Genomic DNA, 20,792 nt, shown 5'->3' with positions numbered 1-20,792 from the left:
TGAGAAATCAAACTATTTCTATTTCTTTTCTTATTTCTTGATTTGATCTGAGAGTGTATAGGACAATTTCATAACAGTTCTGTAAGAAAAGCAGGTTTAGAAATGTTCAACTTTTATTTCTGAGTTTAATTTGGAGTTTATCCGTTTCAAGATCATACAAGTAGTACCGTATCCTGTATCATGACCATGTGAATTGCAGCGAGAGTGTGGCAGTGAATGAGGCTGGGCAGATAATCAGAGTCAATGCACATAATCAGAGTCAGTGCACAAGGGCATGTGAACACGCGATTGTGCAGGTCCCCAGTTCATGCTTCGGCATTGGCACCAATGTGCCAACTTATCTGGAAGTAAAGGAATAAGTGTATTGTAGCTTTCTGGAGCAGGGCTTTTACTCAAAAATCTGGTGGGATGAAGCGTTACATGCAAAAAGTTTAAACGGTTAATATTATAACAGATATGGTTCTTCTGTGGAGCATGATATTTATGGTAACATTAAGGTTTAAGTACAGTGGATCTGGCAGCAGATGGTAAATATGTGTCATGGTGGCTGTTTGCTTTTCTCTGCTTTTTACAATATTTTTGAGAAAGGTAATTTGGAGGTCTAGATTGAAGGGAAATGATCAAAATTTGTTTCTTTTTTATAAGAAGAGGATACTTTTTTGTTTTACTGCTTAGCTTCAAGAGAAAAGGACAGATGGAGGTACTGGGAATTGAACCCAGGGCCTTGTGCATGCAAAGCACATGCTCTACCACTGAGCTACACCCCCTATTTCCATGAAAGGATGTTAAGCAGCACCTTGTAAGCAATAACAGGACTCCTGAACTGTAAGGGAAAACAAAGCAGCAAACATGGTAAAATCAGAAGAAAAATATTCTGGAGGATAACGAACAATCTTCAGATTCAGGGAACAACGCCAGTGTTTTCTATTAGATTCCTCTGCTGTCACCTAGAACCCAACTGCTTCTCTTGCTATAGGCTTCCGAGGCGTTAGAATCCTACCCAGGTGTTTTGGTTACTTTTCAGAGTGTAAATAGTAATTCTCTCTTGAGTACTTTCCATTGGTTTCTTAGAGCTTTTCCTCCAACTACCTCGTCCTATCCGAGAGACAGACTGTTTCCCATTTCAACTGCTGAGCTTCACCTACCATGCCCACCTGCTAGCTAAAAATAAACAAACAAAAAAACACCTCCCTAAACACTACTGTCTTAATCACTTCTGGAAAACATGCTCCAATCACAGACTTGTCAAATCTTTCCTTCTATCATAGTCTTCAAATTAGACTTTATCTCATGAGCTGTTTTATGTCTGTACAACTTCCATCCTCTTGCTAGACCATAGCAACAAATGGCCAAATTTACAAAGTAAATAGTTTAAAAAGAATCCTCTGTTTCCTGCCCTGGCAGGTAGATTCTTTACTAGAATATATACTTGGGAATATACAACTTGGGAAGTTTGGATATACTTGGGAAGTTGGGATATACTTGTATATCACTTGGGAAGCCCCTATTCTCTCCTGTTCTTTTTTTCCAAACAACCCTTCCTCCTCCCCTACACTTGGTGGATTTTCTGATTTTTGTCACCATGGTATGGTTTTGCTTTTTTAAAGCTTCACAGAAGTAGAACCATTAGAATGTGTACTCCTTCATGCCTGGCTTCTTTGGTGTATTAAAGATTCTTACCCATTGTTGGGTTTACCAGTAATCCATTTCTTTTTTACTATTTAGAAGTATTCTACTGAATCATAATCTATTTGTCCATTCACCTCTTGTGAGTATTTGAGTTTCTTTTATAGTCTTTGGGTACTATGTATGATGCTGTTATGAACATTCTTGTACAATGTTCATAGAGACAAATCTTTTCATTGGAGATGAGTAAATAACTAGTAGTAGACTATCTGAATCAAAAGGCAGGTGTATGTTGAATTTTATAAAGAAGGCCCAATAATTTTCCAAACTGTTTTACATTTCTACAAAACAATATTTGAAAGACCTACTTATTCCATATACTTGTCAATACTTAGAGCTGTCACTTATGCATATTTTAGAATTGCACATATTTAAGATGTAAAATTGATGTTTTGACACATGTCTGCTATGATATTATCACCAAGATCAAGATAATGAGCATATTCTTCATTCCACAAAGTTTCCTTATGCACTTTCGTAAGCCCACCTTGCCCCTCTCCTTCTCCTCCTAACACTTGAAATTATTGATCTGCATTCTCTCACTAAGCATTAGGGTGCATCTTATAGGATTTTGCACTATAGGATCATACAGTAAGTATTATTTTTTGTTTGGCTTTTTTCACACAACATAATAGTTCTGAGATTGGTCTATGTAGTTGCTTGTATCAATATTTTCTTCCCACTTCTTGAGGAGAACTATCCCATTGTATATACTACATATAAAGCATCTTTGTAAGTCCATTCAGCACTGTTTCCCTTATAAATGAAACTAAAATGAGTATTCACATATAATTCTTCCTAGGGATGAATGCTTTACTTTTTTCTGTGTAAATTTGTGGAAGTGGAATGACAGAGTCATATTATGTATTATATCTAAATTTTTAATAACAGTTTCTTACATTCCAAAGCAGTTGTCCCACTTTACATTCCCACCAGAAACTTTTTCGAAAATCAATTGACTACATATGGTTTGAGTCTATTTCTGGATACTCTATTATATTTCATGGATCTAACTTCTCTTTAAGCTAGTACCACATGTTCTTAATTACTATAGCTTTATTATTAATTTTTTTTATGTCTCTGCTTTTTATTTATTTATTTTTTCTTCCCAATTATTTTTATTAGTTGGAGGCTAATCACCGCACAACATTGTAGTGGTTTTTGCCATACATTGACATGAATCAACCATAGATTTATATGTTTGGCAATGTCTACAAGAAGCCTCCTTATATGTTAACTAGTTCAGTTCAGTTCAGTCTCTTAGTCGTGTCTAACTCTTTGTGACCCCATGGACTGCAGCACACCAGGCCTCCCTGTCCATCACCAACACCTGGAGCTTGCTCAAACTCATGTCCATTGAGTCAGTGATGCCATCCAACCATCTCATCCTCTATTGTCCTCTTCTCCTCCTGCCTTCAATCTTTCCTAGCATCAGGATCTTTTTCAGGGAATCAGTTCTTCACATCAAGTGACCAAAGTATTAGAGTTGTAGCTTCAACATCAGTCTTTCCAAAGAATATTCAGGACTTATTTCCATTAGGATTGACTGGTTTGAACTCCTTGCAGTCCAAGGGACTCTCAAGTGTCTTCTCCAATGCCACAGTTCAAAAGCATCAATTCTTCAGCACTCAGCTTTCTTTATAGTCCAACTCTCACATCCATACATGACTACTGGAAAAAACATAGCTTTGACTAGACAGACCTTTGTTGGCAAAGTAATGCCTCTGCTTTTTGATATGCTGTCTAGGTTGGTCATAGCTTTTCTTCCAAGGAGCAAGTGACTTTTAATTTCATGGCTGCAGTCACCATCTGCAGTGATTTTGGAGCCCAAGAAAATAAACTCTGTCACTGTTTACATTGTTTGTCCATCTATTTGTCATGAAGGGATGGGACTGGAAGACATTATCTTCATTTTTTGAATGTTGAGTTTTAAGTCAACATTTTCACCCTCCTCTTTCACTTTCATCAAGAGGTTTTTTAGTTTCTCTTCACTCTTGGACATAAGGGTTGTATCATCTGCGTATCTGAGGATATCGGCATTTCTCCCCCAATCTTGATTCCAAATTGTGCTTCATCCAGCCCAACACTTCGCATGATGTACTCTGCATATAAGGTAAATAAGCAGGGTGACAATATACAGCCTTGATGAACTCCTTTCTGAGTTTGGAATCAGTCTGTTGTTCCATCCCTGGTTCTGTTTCTTCTTGACCTCCATACAGGTTTCTTAGGAGGCAGGTAAGGTAGTCTGTGGGGTCATACAGAGTCAGACACGACTGACGCGACTTAGCAGCAAGGTGGTCTGGTATTCCTATGTCTTGAATAATTTCCCACAGTTTGTTGTGATCCACACAGTCAGAGGCTTCACCGTAGATAATAAAGAAGAAGTAGATGTTTTTCTGGAACTCTCTTGCTTTTTCAATGATCCAATGGATGTTGGCAATTTGATCTCTGGTTCCTCTGCCTTTTCTAAATTCAGCTTGAACATCTGGAAGTTCACGTTTCAAATACTGTTGATGGTTGGCTTGGAGAATTTTGAGCATTATTTTGTTAGCATGTGAGATGCATGCAATTATGCGGTAATTTGAACATTCTTTGGCATTTCGTTTCTTTGGGATTGGGATGAAAACTGACCTTTTCCAGTCCCGTGGCCACTGCTGATTTTTCCAAATTTATTGGCATATTGAATGCAGCACTTTCACACCATCATCTGTTAGGATTTGAAATACTTCAACTGGAATTCCATCACTTCCACTAGCTTTGTTCATAGTGATGCCTCCTAAGGCCCACTGGACTTCACATTCCAGGATGTCAGGCTCTAAGGGAGTGATCACACCATTGTGGTTATCTGGGTCATGAAGATCTTTTTTGTACAGTTCTTCTGTGTATTCTTGCCACCTCTTCTTAATATCTTCTGTTTCCTTTAGGTCCATACCTTTTCTGTCCTTTATTGTTACCTAAGATCATGTGTAATCTGTAGTTCAGCAGTAGGGAATCTGTCTGCAGTGCAGATGAGAGTTCAATTCCTGGGTTGGGAAGATTCCCTGGGGAAGGGAATGGCTACCCACTCCAGTATTCTTGCCTGAAGTCCATGGACAGTGGAGCCTGGTGGGCTACAACCCATGTGGTCACAAAGAGTCGGACATGACTGAACGACTAACACTTTCACTTCACTTTCAACGGCATGATATAGAGCATCTGTCACGTGATCGTTTGCCATCTGTGTATCTTCTTTGGTGAGGTGTAAGTTTTTTTGCCCATTTTAAAGTCAGATGTTTTCTTATAGTTGAGTTTTAAAAATGCATATATTAGGTAACAATCTTTTATCAGATGTGTCTTTTGTAAACATTTTGTAAACATTTTCTCCTATTCAGTCTCTGATTTGTCTTATTCTCTTGATAACAATCTTTGAACTTAGTATTATTCTAATTTTGAGAGGTAATTGATCTTAAGTCCTTATGTCTTAAAATTTGAGACTTTTGGATATCCTCTAGGATTTTCTATCATGCCATCTATAAACAGATTTACTGTATACTTTTTCTTTCCTCACTTCCTCTTTTCCACCTTTCCTTTCCTCCTCTCTTCCTTCATTCCTTTATTTTTTCCTTCTTTCCTTCCTCTCTCCACCCCTCCTTCAATTCTTCTATTTTCCTTCCTTTTCTTCTTCATTGGCTAACACTGCCATACAATTTCTAATACAAATTATGAGCACAAATACACATTCTTGCCTTGATCATATCTTAGGTGGAAAACAGTTTTCCGTGTTAAGTATGATATTATCTGTAGGTTTCTGGTAAATATCTTTTACCATGTTAAGGGAGGTCTTTTTTATTTTTAGTTTTTGGAGAATTTTTATAGATGAATGTCAGATATCAAATACTTTTCTCTCACAAACATAGATGGTAATATTTTTCTGTTAATGTGGCAAATTACGTTGATTGAATATTGAGTGATAAACTAAACTTGCATTTTTGAGTCAAATCCCACTTGTAATACTATCCTTTTCTTATATTTCTGTATTTGTTTTATGAACATTTTATTAACAATTTTTGTAGTTAGATTTTTGGTCATTAAATATGGCTATAGTTTTTTTTTTTTCCTTGCAATATCTTTGTCTAATTTGGTGTCAGGGTTATGCTAGCATCACAGAATGAGTTGGATAGTACTGTTGGATAGCACTGCTCTTGTTCAATTTTTTCAAAAGTTTGTGTAGAATTAGTAATTCTGTCTTAAATCATTGGTATAATTCACAAGTGAAACCAAATGAATCTGGAATTTTCTTCCAGGTCATGTTCTTAATGATAATTTAATTTATTTGCACATATAAGACTTTTAAAGTTATCTATTTCTTTATGAGTTAGCTCTGAAGCTTTCAAGGAATTAGTAAATTTCATTAAATCACCTAATTTATTGACATAAAACATTCATAAATTTCATCATTATGTTTATAACCAAAGGAGAATCTGCATTGTCATTCTGATGATTATTGATATTTGTATCTGTCCTTTCTCTCCTTCAGTCTTGTTAGAAGTCAATCAACTACATTGAGCTCCTCAAGAAACTAGCTCTTGCTTTCATCAAATTTCTCTGTTTTTCTAATATTTATTATTTCTATTGTTTTGCTGGCTTTGGATATAATTTATACATCCTTTCCAATGATGAAATAACTTTTTAAATCAGTTTTAACATTATAAATTTTTAAAAATTATTTTACTTTGAACTTATGTGTGCCTCGATATGGGGGTGGATTTATTCTGGGAAACATATAATTGACTTTTCCTCTCTACAATCTGATAACTTCTGTGTTTTAATTGAAGGATTTAGATAGTTTATTTATTTGATGTTGTTCAGTCTCTAAGTCATGTCCGACTATTTGCAACTCCGTGAAAAATAGCACACCAGGCTTCCCTCTTCTTTGCTATCTCCTGGAGCTTGCTCAAGCTCATGTCCATTGAGTCAGTGATGCCATCCAACCATCTCATCCTCTGTTGCCCTCTTCTCCTCCTGCCCTCAATCTTTCCCAGCAATAGGGTCTTTTCCAATGAGTTGACTCTTTGAATCAGGTGGACAAAGTATTGGAGATTCAGCTTCAGCACCAGGATTGATTTCCTTTAAGATTGACTAGTTTGATCTACATGATGTTCAAGATACTCTCAGGAGTCTTCCCCAGCACCACAGTTTGAAAGTATCAGTTCTTCAGTGTTCAGCCTTCTTTATGGTCCAACTCTTACATCCATACTTGACTATTGTAAAAACCATAGCTTTGACTATACACACCTTCGTCAGCAAAGTGATGTCTCTGCTTTTTAATACATTGTAAGAACAGAAATCTGCCATTTTGTTTCTACTTTTTCCACCTCTGCTTCGATATGTTCTTTCTCTTTTTATCCTTCTTTTGGATTAATTGAATGCTTTTGTGGTATCATTTTTATCCCTTTTGTTGACTTATTAATTTTCAAATGTTACTTTCAGATTTAAAGCAAACACCTTTAATTTATCACCAACTACTTTCAAGCAATATTATACCATTTCACTTAATATGTAAAAAACTTAAGACATTATTTTTCTTTTACTAACCTTCTGGTCTTTGTTCTATTTGTGTCATGTATTTAACTTTTGCATATGCTATAAATTCCATGTTGCATTGCTATCAAATTTTCTTAAAATAAATGTAATTAATAAGAAAAAATTTTATATACAAAAGCATATTTCCTAGTTTCAAGCCTCTTCATTCTTTGTGTCTATCCAAATACATATCTGGTGTTATTTTACTTCTGACTGAAGAATATGCATTAATATTTCTTATAATTCAAGTCCACCAGTCTGAGGGTATCATACTAGAAGGATGAACTCCTAGAATGTTTGGTTTTGAGAATCATGGGTCTTAAGTTTGGGAAAGCACAAGAGAAAAATGGAGACTCTGCTTTTAAATGGTGATGAAAAATCTCAGATGCTACAAGTCCCAGCAGAGATGTATACATTTAGAAAAGGACCTGCATCTCACACTTGCTGATTTACACAGCCTTCCTGAGAGGTAGGAGGCATCTGGGACTCCTTCTAGGGATGGAGACACTGGTAGCAGGCTTTTGGGGGATCTTGTTCTACCATCCTGATCCCATTTTGATCTACCATGCTGAACCATTTTGATATCCTCCGTTTAGCCTATCAGTGCTGAAGGCCTTCTCCACCCACTGGCAGGCTAGCATCAACTGCATGAGGCAGGACCTCATGGCAGCCATGCCAGTGGCCAGCCGTGTCTATCATCACACCTGCGCAGGTTGGCTCTCCCACAACCGAAGGGTACATGCAGCCCACGTAGGGAACACCCCTGGAAAATTAAGCCCTACTGGCCAATGGGGAGAATGCTACTGGATCCAATAGGATATCTCATTCATAACATCACTTATCCAAGTTTAGGAAGAGTTTTATAGAAAAGCAAAAGGTAAAAAAATTCAGCACCACTGGTCAAGTTATAAAAAAATGTTTGAAAGCACTCTTCTAAGTAGAAAAGAAAATGTAACTAGAAATATGAAAGTTATGGAAGGAAAGTTTCATAGGTTGGTAAAGGCAAACATAAAGTAAGGGTAGTGGTTTGTGTGCTCAGAAACTCAGTCATGTCAGACTCTTTGCAGCCCCTGGACTGTAGCTGGCCAGACTCCTCTGTCCATGGAATTTTCTAGGCAAAAATACTGGAGTGGGTTGTTATTTCCTACTCCAGGGGATCTTCCTGACCCAGGGATTGAACCTGCCTCTCTTGTGTCTCTTGCATTGGTGAATTCTTTACCACTGCACCACCTGGGAAGCCTAAAGGTAGTAGATCAACCACTTATAAAGCTACCAGGAAAGTTAAAACACAAAAGTAATAAAACCATCTCTTTCCACAGTAAGTATTGAAGAGATACACATACACACCAAAGATGTAAAACATGACATCAAAAACATAAAACCTAGTGTGGGGACTAAAAATGTAAGGTTGCTGAAATGTGTTTGAACTTTGTAAATCATCGAATTAAAATAAACAGCATATCTGTGAACCTCTTGATACCAAAAAACCAATAACCTGCAATAAAGCATTATAAGTACTCAAAAGAGAAAGGGATCCATATATAACACAAAAGATAGTCAAGTAATAAGGGGGCAGAACAAGAGAAAAAAGGAACAGAGAAGAACTATAAAAACAATCATAATATAGTTTAAAATGACAATAAATACATGCATACAAGCATACTCAGTCACTACAGTCATGTCTGACTCTTTGTGACCCTATGTACTATAGCCAGTCAGGCTCCTCTGTCCATGGAATTTTCTTGGCAAGAATACTGGAGTCGGTTGCCACACCCTCCTCCAGGGTATTTTCCAAATCCAGGGATTGAACCCATGTCTCCTGAGTTTCCCATATTTCAGGTGGATTCTTCACCACTGAGTTACCAGGGAAGCCCCTCATTAAGTACATACCTATCAATAATTACTTTAAAAGTAAATGGAATAAATCTTCCAACCAAAAGATGAAGGGGATGAATGGATTAAAAAATAAATATATGTGCTGCCTATAAGAGATTCATGTCAGATCCAAAGAAAAACAGCCTGAAATGAGCAAGTACAGAAAAGCATTCCATACAAATGCAAACAGAAAGAAATCTGGGTATGAAATGTGTGTGTGTATATATATATATATATATATATATATATATACATATATAGAGAGATATATATATAGATATCTGACATAGCTTTGCTTAAAAACAAAACTGTACAAAGAAAGACATTACATAATGATAAAACAATCAATCCAATAAGAAGATATAACACTTTTAAGTATATATGCACTGAAGCATCTATACATATATATACAAAGCAAATATTAACAAACATAAAGGGAGAAATTGACAGTAAAATAATTGTAATAGGAACTCTGACACTCCACTTATTTCAATGAACAGATCATACAGAGAGAAGACCAATAAGAAAAAACAGGCTTTGAATGACACAGTAAAGTAGATTGACCTAATGTTCCACCCCCAAAGGGCAAAATATAGCCTTGGTGATATAGTGGTGAGCATAGCTGCCTTCAAAGTGCATATGCAACACTTTTTAGGATAGAACACATGCTAGGCCACAAAGAAGTCTGAATCATTTTAAGAAAATTGAAATTATACCAACATATTTTCTGATCAAAAAAGTATAAGACTACAATAAGAAGCTGCTAAAATATACAAGATGCAACTAAACTACCAAAGGATTACTGAAGAAATCAAAGAAAAAAATTTTAAAAATCAGAATATAAATGAAAATAGAAATACAACATGATAATATTTATATGATTCAGCAAAAACAGTTATAAGAGGGAAATTTATAGCAATACAGAGTACTTTAGGAAACAAGAAAAATGTTGAATAAACAATCTAAACTCTCAACAAACGGGTCTAAAAAAGGAACAAATGAAACCAAAGCTAGTACAAAGAAACTAATAATAAAGATCAGAGAAGAAATGAATAAAATAGAAACTAAAAGAAGAAAAGATTAATGACAGCAAGAGTTGGTGTTTTGAAAAGAAAAAAAAAAAATATGATAACCTAACCTTTTAGTCAGACACATCATAGAAAGAAGAGAAGGCCCAAAGCAACACAAACAGAAATGAAAAAGGAGAAGTTAGGAGCAAGAACACAGAAAAACAAAGGATCAAAGCAATGACTGCAAGCAACTGTGTGACCACAAGTTGAAAACCTAGCAAAAGTGCATATGCATAAATGCCTAGAAATGAACAATATGCCAAGAATGAATCAGGAAGTAATAGAAAATATGAATCATTCAATAACCAGTGGTGAAACTGAGTCAGTAATCAAAAAAGTTCCCAACAAATAAAGTCCATGACCAGAGTGAATTCTACCAAATGTTTAAAGAAGAGTTGACAATTTTCAAACTAATCAAAAAATTAAAGAGGAATGAATGTCTCCTAACTCATCTGTGAGGCCAGCATCACCCTGATACCAAAAACAAAGACACCACAGAAAAAGAAAATTACAGGCCAATTACATACTTGCAAAAATCTTAAACAGAATACTAGAAAACCGAGTTCAACAATATATTAAAAAATCCAAACATCATGACCAAGTTGAATTTATCCCAGGAATGCAAAGATGTTTCAATAAGTGCAAAGAAATTAACATGAATCACCAATGTAATGAAATGAATAACATCGTGTGATCACAATAGAGACAGAGAAATCATTTGACAAAATTCAAAATCCACTTAAGATAAAAGCTCTCAACAAAGTGGGTATAGAGGAAATATACCTCAACATACATGACAACACATAGCAAATGTATTCAATGGTGATAAACCGCAAGCATTTCCTCTAAGACTGATAATGAGTAAAAGATTCTCACTATTGTCTCTTTTATTCAACATAGTATTGAAAGTCCTATTCAGAACAATCAGACAAGAAAAATAAAAGTAATCAAAACTGGGAAAGAAGAAGAAAAACTGTTACTCTCTGCAAATGATGTGAAACTACATTTAGAAAAATCTAGAGTTTCCACCAAACTTTTGCACCACCAACTATTTCCACCAACTGTTGCAACTAATAAATGATTTCAGTAAAGTTTCAGGATACATAGTTAACATACATAAATCTGGTATTTCTATACAGTAGCAATATATTATAGAAAAAAGAAATTAAGAAAACAATATCATTTATAATTGCATCAAAAAATTAAAATATCTAGTAATAAATCTAGGAAGTGAAAGAAAGTGAAAAGGAAGTGAAAGGAAAAGAAAAAGGAAGTGAAACCCTTATCCTAAAAGCTATAAGATATTGATGAAAGAAGCTTAAGACAACACAAACAAATATACATAATACTGTATTCATGGACTGAAAGAATGAACATTGTTAAAATGTCTACTCTATCCAAGGCAATCCACAGGTTGAATGCAATCCCTGTCAAAGCACCAATGGCATTTTTCACAGATTTAGAAAGAAAAATGATACTAAAATTTGTATGGAACCATAAGAAAACCTATTTAAACGAAGCACTCTTGCGAAAGAAGAGCAAAGCTGGAGGTATCATGCTCCCTAACTTAAAATATACTACTAAGCAACAGTAATCAATATAGTGTGCTACTGGCATAAAATCAAACACATAGATCAAACAACAGAATAGAGAGCCCAGCAACAAACCTATATTTATATAGTCAATTAATATATGAAAAAGGAGGCAAAAATACTCAATGGATGAAAAACAGCTTCTTCAATAAATGGTGTTGGGAATACTGGAGAGCTACATGCAAAACAAACAAACTAAATACAATATAAATTCAAAATGGATTGAAGACTTAAATATAAAGCCTAAAACCGTAAGACTCCTAAAAGAAAACGTGGGCTGATACACACTTTGATATCAATCTTAGCAATATATTTTTGATCTGTCTCCTCAGGCAAAGGAAACAAAAGCAAAAATAGACAAAGGGAACCCAACTAAACCTAAAAGCTGCTGTACAGTAAAGGAAACCATCAACAAATAAGAAAAAGAAATCCCACTGTATGGGAGAAAATATTTTCCAATGGTATGACAGATAAAGGTTTAATATACAAAATATATAAACATAACACAATATAAAAAATAAAACCAATATTGTTGTAGAATAAAGTCACTGACTCAGTCGCGTCCGATTCTTTGCGACCCCATGGATTACAGCCCACTAGGCTCCTCCATCCGTGGAATTTTCTAGGCAAGAGTACTAGAGTGGGTTGCCATTTCCTTCTCCAGGGGATCTTCCCCACCCAAGGATCGAACCCGGGTTTCCCGCATTGCAGGTAGACGCTTTACCGCCTGAGCCACCAATAGCCAAAAAACTTGAATAAATATTTTTCCAAAGAAGACATAGAGAAGACCATTAAACACATAAAATGATGCTCAATCATCAGTTCAGTAGCTCAGTTGTGTCTGACTCTTTGTGACCCCATGGACTGCAGCACGCCAGGCCTCCCTGTCCATCACCAACTCCTGGAGCTTGCTCAAACTCATGTCCATCGAGTCAGTGATGCCATCCAACCACCTCATCCTCTGCTATCACCTTCTCCTCCATCATCGTTACCAGGGATATACAAATCAAACCAATGAGATATGACCACAAACCTATCTAAATAGCTATCATCAAAAAGACAATAAATAACAAATGTTGGCAAAGCTGAGGAGATAAAGGAACCTTCCTGCACTGTTGCAAATTAGTGTAGCCACTGGAAAATGGTATGGAGAATCCTCAAAAATTAAAAATAGAATCATGACACAATTTAGCAATTTCTCTTCTATTAACTGAGGCAAAGCAAACAAAAAATAATTTGAAAGGCTATATGTATTCCAAATTCATTGCAGCATTATTTACAACAATGAAGATATGGAAGCATCTTAAGAGTCTATTGACAGATGAATGGATAAAAAATTGGCATATATATGTATTTGTTGCTGCTGTTGTTTAGTCGCTAGGCTGTCGTGTTCAACTCTTTGCAACCCCATGGACTATACCCAGTCAGGCTCCTCTGTCCATGGGATTTCCCAAGCAAGAATACTGGAGTGGGTTGCCACTTCCTTCTTCAGGCTATCTTCCTGACTCAAGGATTGAACCTGTGTCTCCTTCTTGGCATGCAGCTTCTTTACCACTGAGCTATCTGGGAAGCCCATATATGTGTATGAGTGAGTGAGTGAAGTCGCTCAGTCATGTCCAATTCTTTGTGAGTCCATGGACAGTAGCCTGCACCAGGCTCCTCCGTCCATGGGATTTTCTAGGCAAGAGCACTGGAGTGGGTTGCCATTTCCTTCTCCAGGGAATCTTCCCGACCCAGGGATCGAACCCAGGTCTCCTGCATTGTAGACAGACACTTTACCATCTGAGCCACCAGGGAAGTTGCCAACATCCTTTGGATCATAGAAAAAGCAAGAGAATTCCAGAAAAACATCTACTTCTGCTTCATTGTCTACACTAAAGTCTTTAACTGTGTGGATAATAAAAAACCGTGGAAAATTTTTGAAGAGATAGAAATACCAGAACACCTTACCTCCTTGCTTCCTGAGAAATCTGTATGCAGGTCAAGAAGTAACAGAACTGGACATGGAACAAGAGACTGGCTCCAAATTGGGAAAGCAGTGTCTCAAGAGTGTGTATTGTCACCCTGCTTATTTAACTTATATACAGAGTATATCATGGGAAATGCTGGGCTGGATGAAGAACAAACTGGAATTAAGACTGCTGGGAGAAATATCAGTAACCTCACATATGTAGATGACACCATTCTTATGGCAGACAGCAAAGGGGAACTAAAGAGCCTATTGATGAAGGTGAAAGAGGAGAGTGAAAAGTTGGTTTAAAACTCAATATTCAAAAGCGAAGATCATGGCATCCAGTCCCATTTCTTCATGGCTTATAGATGGGGAAACAATGGAAACAGTGACAGACTTTATTTTCTTGGGCTCCAAAATCATGGTGGACAGTGGCTGCAGTCATGAAATTAAAAGGTGCTTGCTCCTTGAAAGAAAAGCTATGACAAATCGAGAAAGTGTATTAAAATAACAGAGGCATTACTTTGCCGACAAAGGTCTATCTAGTCAAAGCTGTGGTTTTTTCAGTAGTCATGTGTGGATGTGAGAGTTGGACCATAAAGAAGACTGAGAACTGAAGAATTGATGCTTTTGAACTTTGGTGTTGAAGAAGACCCTTGAGAGTCCCTTGGACTGCAACGAGATCAAACTAGTGAATCCTAAAGGAAATCAAACCTGAGTATTCATTGGAAGAACTGATACTGAAGCTGCAATACTTTGGCCACCTGATGTGAAGAGCTGAGTCTTTGGAAAAGACCCTGATGCTGGGAAAGATTGAGGGCAGGAGGAAAAGTGGACAACAGAGGACAAGACGGTTGGATGGCATCACTGACTCAATGGACCTGAGTTTGAGCAAGCTCTAGGAAATGGTGCAGGGCAGGGAAGCCTGGCGTGCTGCAATCATGGGGTCACAATGAGTCAAACACGACTGAGTGACTGAACAGCAACAACTATAAAATATATATAATGGAATATTACTTAGCCATGAAAAGGATAACACATTGTCATTTGCTACAATAAAGATAGATCTAGAATGTATCATGCTAAGCAAATATATCAGATAGAGAAGACAAATACCATATTATTAACATCTCACTATATGTGGAAACTGAAAAGCAAAAAAATGGAAGAAGGAAACAAAATGAAAACAGAAAAGGAAAGAAAGCTTGAAAGATGGGACTGAGGCAGGGAGTGCTGAATGAAATAGATGAAGGGAGTTAACAGATACATATTTCCAGGAAGAAAGTATGTAATATAATACACACTTTACGTAAAATGCAGAATTATATGTACAGGATATTATATATTTATATTATATTTAAGGATGTAATATTATATATTCATATTATGTATAAAGGATGTCATATACAGCATAAGGAGTATAGTCAATAGTATTGTAATAACTTTGTATGGAAACTGATGATTTACCATGATAATCAATTCATAATGTGTTTAAATATTTAATCACTATACTGTAGACATGAAATGAACATATACTGTACATTAACTGCAATGCAATTTTAAAGAGTGTGAAATATCCACCACAACCCTCCAATATGTGAAATCTGAACCCCAAACCTTGTCTCCTTAGTTGAGGCAATAGGTAGTGATACTTCAAGCTCTTTGAGATTTTCAGTTGTGTTCTTCTTGGGCTAAGTTCAGTTTCCTTCTCACACGCACTTTTTAAGAAGCAGACAAGGATTTAAGAAAATGTATATGCAGATTTGGGGCTCTCCTCCCAGTAGATCTTGCTTTCTGTGTTTTTTCCCTTCAATTTCCTGCCCCTCTGGCACCTCAAAACACTTTAACGTATGTTTTCTCAGGCCAATAAGACTGCTGTTGTTGGCTGAAGTTTATCTGTCTCATGCTATATTAACTGAGGAGTCTCTTTAAGGATAAATAATGCAGGTCAAGATTGAATATTCACATGATTTTCTTCTTTCAACTGTGGATTCCCCTCCGTTTTTCCATTTTTGACCAGCTACCATGAAATGGGGAAGTCTGAAGGCCAAAATCATCTAATAATCTATGAATATTATGAAAGGAAGGAATTTCCAATAGAATGAGAGATAAAGTTTTACTTCAGTATCTGTCACATTGTGTTTGAGGTGAAATATCTGGATATTTATCAGTGCTGACTATGAATCAAGTGATGTTAAGGAAAGAAAGCAACGCATTCCTTTTGTTCTGTCTCTCAGAATACTCTGAATTCTACTTACAGGAAGTTAGAATTTTCCCAATATCTACCAGTAAACAAAATAGAAAGTAAAGTGGCAATAAAGACACAAAAATAATTATACTTTCATTTAAGGAATACTCTATCTCATTTGTAAGCAAAAGCAGTAGATTCCAAGCATGTTTAATTTAAATGATCTTCTTTTTAGATAGTGATTTCTTTATGAATGGCTGCTACAGTCTGTTACTTTCAAGGCAAATAGCCCAAACACAAATGCATAAGCCTTTATGTACCGTTCATAGCATATGATATTTTACTTAGTCTTGTTTTTCCTTCCTTCCTTTCCTCCCCCCCCACCCACATAGTCACAGAAATACAGTATAAGACAGGGTTTGTATATGCAAAGGAAAATATTAATTTTATTGAAGAGAAATTCAAGGGCTTTTAAGGCTGGAATCAATCACTATGGCCTCCTGTGATGTCTGAACCTGAAAAAGAAACTAGATAAAATGTAGGACACATTGTGAGAAAATGGGTAATATGTAGGGCAGCAAGTGAGACACCATTTCTGGGTCTCTGTCAGGACAGTGGACTACAAAATAAATGATATTGGGGTGAGTTCAATGCAGTACTCAGTCAACTGTTTCCAAAGGGAAAATTTTTAAAAGAAAAAAGTATACAAAGAAATCAAAAGAGAAAAATAATCTCCTTCTAGAAAACACTTGTCAAAGAAGACATACCTCTAACTATATTCCTTTAATCAATTACTGAAAAAGAACAACCTGTGTGCCAACGAAGATTTAATGCAGAATACAGCCACCAATGCTGCCTACTATACAATCCACTGAGGGTTTTCAGAGAACCTCACTTTCTGCTCCCTCTGAAGGACAGCAGATAAGTAGGAAAGGTCATGCTCTCCTTTTGAAGGAATATCTGCTCTCTTGCTACAGTAGGAAGGACTATTAAAATAAATTTATTTCATAGGGAGGTATGAGAACCAAGTTTAATCAAATATTTGCATTTAAACAATTTCCCCTCTCTTTTTTAAGGATGATTTTTGGAGACCAGAGAAAGGGAAACTTCTTTAAAAAACATTTTTTTTAATAAGCTAGCATCTTTGTTCAACACGTTTTTTTATAACTCACATTTGTTTTGCACGAGGTTAGCCATCTTTGTGGGCTTCCCAGGTGGTGCTAGTAGTAAAGAAACCACTGCCAACGCAGGAGACATGAGACCCTGGTTTGATCCCTGGGTTAGGAAGATTCCCCTGGAGGAGGGCATGGCAATCCACTTCAGTATTCTTCTTTGGAGGATCTCAGGGACAGAGGAGCCTGGCGGGCTACAGTGTATAGCACAGAGTTGGACACAACAGACGTAACTTACCATGCATGCAGCCATCTTAGTGGCCGTAAAGATAAATAAAGCACAATTATTGCCCTCAAGCTAAGTGTGGCACCAGGTATAATGCGAGCCATATTATTTTAGGTGCAATAAGAAATATCTTTATAACATTCTATGCATATGTTGTAGAAGGAGAGCTTGGTTTTGGTTAGGAATCTAGAAGAAAATTCATCAAGGATGCAGCTTTTGGGATGAAACTGGATGGGATATTAGATTTAGTTCACAGGACAAGAAAAGATAGATCAAGTTACAGAGGCAGAAGGGTGACAGATATATTCAGAAAGCAGCAAGAGAACTGGTCTTGCAAAGATGCAGGCACATAAGTTACAGGAGACTTCCACTAGAGGCTTTAGTTGTGCTCACCTCAAAATTGCTTTTAGCATCATGTCCCATCCCCCAAACAGATTCAGCTCCTCAACACATTGACTGAAACATGAAATTAAGTGAAGACTTACAAGGGGATGTGAGGAAGAGGGTTTCCCATCATGCAAATCAGAGAATGAGTCAAATATCCCAATGATAATTCTGTGTTTGACAACAGTTCTTCTCCACTTATTGCTACCACCTCATCTCTGCCACACTCTTACTCCTTTTGGATCAAGTTTCCCACAAGCCAGACAGTTTCTTCATCATTCTAGGCCCATGGTGACTTACTTTTCCACTTGAATTTCTGGTAGCTAAGCTAAACCATGGGACTGCATTATGCTCAGGCTGGCATGACCACTGCAGAAAGAGTAGAGTACAGAAACTTTATTTAATGGATACAAGGATGGGCCAGCTTTATTTACTTTATTTATGTGTTGCTTTGCTTATTTAATAATCTGGCCTACAGCAGATTGGCCAAGTTTTCCCCCATTCTATTCATCCTGTAACTCTGGCTGTTACAGGACACGTGGTCGGACACGTGGTGACCTTCAGGAGTTGTGTATTCTTATGAAATGCACGTGTATCCAAATGTGTCTAATGGCTTGCTCTGAAGTTAGATAAATTATGGGGCTTCTTCCCAGGTGGCAAGGTGATAAACAATCTGCCTGCCAACACAAGAGATGCAATTGACTTGGGTTCGATCCCTGGTCTGGGAAGATTCCCTGGAGGAAGAAATGGCAACACACTCCAGTATTTTTATCTGGAAAATTTCATGGACAGAGGAGCCTGGCAGGCTACAGTCCATGCAGTTGCAAGGAGTTAGACACAACTGAGCATGCATGCACTGTACATAAATTATATTTTATATGATAAATTATATCATGTTATGTTATATTATATATCATGAAGACACCAGGACTTGTGATGTCCTGCACTGGTGGAAGCATGGATTTCTCGATACAAGAGTCATTATGGATTCCGAGGGTCACTGATATCATGCCATCGGTCTTGAACACTAGCAACAAAGGCCACAACTTGATGTGCTAACATTTGTTTAGAATATTCATCCATTACTAAGCATCACTTCCCTTCCTTCCAGCAGTTTGCTCCAAACTAAAGCATAAAATGTCACATTATTGATGTGGCATTATCAAGTTTCATCATGATTGACCTGATGTCACACTGTTTTGTAACAGAACTGGTTGATGTCAATCAAAGTCTCTTACAGAAACCCATTATAAACCGAGGGAACAATTTGTGCCAGCAAAGAACCACCTGGTACACTCTTCACTTTGAGGATGATCCTTGTGCTTATTTAAAACTCATTGAAGTCTAAATGTGAATTTTTGCTGTATCTACGCCTTTGCTTGATCCTTGAAATGTTCAGCACTTTAGTAGTTCTTTGAGGTAGGTAAAAATGTTTGGGATTTTTCTCTACGTGGAATTTACTTTTGTTTTTAAATATAGGAGTTTTAGTTGAGTGGGCAACCCATACCAGAAAGACAGAAGCCCAGGAGACTTCCATAACTCTCTCCTGGAAAAGGGAAAACTCTTCTTGGTGAAATTGAAAGAGACAGAGGAGACACATAGATAGAGACAAAGAGGGAAAGACTGAGGTTCAGAGTTGGAGACAGAGAGATCCTTTGACTAAATTACAAAAAAGGAAAAGGAGAATACCCAGAAAAAGTGAAGCAAGGTTTCCTGCTGATGCTCTGGGAGGCAGGCCGGGTTTCACCGAGTGCTCAGCTGTAGTCTAGGTTGTGAAAACTGACCCCTGTCCTGCTGTGTCGCTTTCTGCTTGACATGTCCTGAAATTTCTACAGGAATTCTCTTCTCGGGGTTCCTCAGAGCTGCCATTTCTGCTGCTGTCACTCTGCCTTAAAGTGACCTTTATGTGTCTGAGTCTTTGAAGTCTGTTCTCAGAGAAAGTAGAGAGCAGAGGATAGAGTTTGTGGCGAATGTGATAGAAGATGGGGGTGTCTGTCCACTGATGCTTTTTCTCACTCTTTCATTAGACAAGAGGTCTTTCTTTGTTTGGATGGTTTGATTGTAAGAGAAAACTCTGTTTATTTCCATGAAAACAGCAAGGAACGACTCTTTTTGTCTCTTTGCCAGTCTTTGGGGCTTCCCTGGTAGCTCAGCTGGTTAAGAATCCACCTGCCATGCAAAAGATCCTGGTTCGATTCCTGGGTGGGAAAGATCCCCTGGAGAAGGTATAGGCTCCCCACTCCAATATTCTGGGCTTCCCCAGAGACTCAGCAGGTAAAGAATCCGCCTGCAATGCAAGAGACCTGGGTTTGATCCCTGGGTTGGGAAGATCCTCTGGAGAAGGGAACAGCTGCCCACTCCAGTATTCTGGCCTGGAGAATTACATGAACTGTATATAGTCTCTGGGGTCAGTATCTTGAGTGTTTTCCATGACTGAAATCCTGCTTCTATGGATATAGACTGATTCTCCTTTCTCCTAATGGTACATTCTTGCATCCTAAAGAAAGGTTTCAGGATTGGTCTTGTACTATCTTTGCTTTTTCTGTCTCCTTTTGTTAAATCTTACCAATCTTATAACTTCAATAATGACTCCTACCCAGGTGGTGCTAGTGGTAAAGAACCAGCCTGCCAATGCAGGAGACATAAGAGAAATGGGTTCGATCCTTGGGTCAGTAAGATCCCCTGGAGAAGGGCATGCCAACCCATGCCAGTATTCTTGCCTGGAGAATCCTATGGACATAGGAACCTGGTGAGCTCTAGTCCATATAGTCGCAAAGAGTCAGACACTACTGAAATGACTTAGCATGCATGCAGATACCTAAAAGATTTGCTTAAGCCTTAAGCATGATCCTTTATGGGGCTTCCCAGGTGGTGTAGTGGTAAAGAATTTGCCTGCCTGTGTGGGAGGCACAAGAGTTATGGGTCAGGAAGACCCCCTTAAGTAGAAAATGACAACCCTCTTCAGTATTTTTGCCTGGAAAATTCCATGGAAAAAAAGCCAGGTGGGCTACAGTCCATGGGGTCACAAAGAGTTAGACACGACTTAGCACACACACGCTCCTTTATGTAGAAATGAATGCTCATAA

General features: G+C 37.4%; 1 non-coding gene across 1 annotated transcript; it reads right to left on the bottom strand.

The window, feature by feature from the left end:
• Positions 1-695: 695 nt before the first annotated feature.
• Positions 696-767, bottom strand: TRNAA-UGC (transfer RNA alanine (anticodon UGC)). The gene has a single exon. It is a non-coding gene; the product is annotated as a tRNA-Ala (tRNA).
• Between the last annotated feature and the right edge of the window lie 20,025 nt (positions 768-20,792).

Source organism: Muntiacus reevesi, chromosome 19 (genome assembly GCF_963930625.1).
Source record: "Muntiacus reevesi chromosome 19, mMunRee1.1, whole genome shotgun sequence".
Taxonomy (NCBI): Eukaryota; Metazoa; Chordata; class Mammalia; order Artiodactyla; family Cervidae; genus Muntiacus; species Muntiacus reevesi.
Note: the sequence above shows the minus strand (reverse complement) of the source record. Positions and strands in the feature narration are given on the sequence as shown.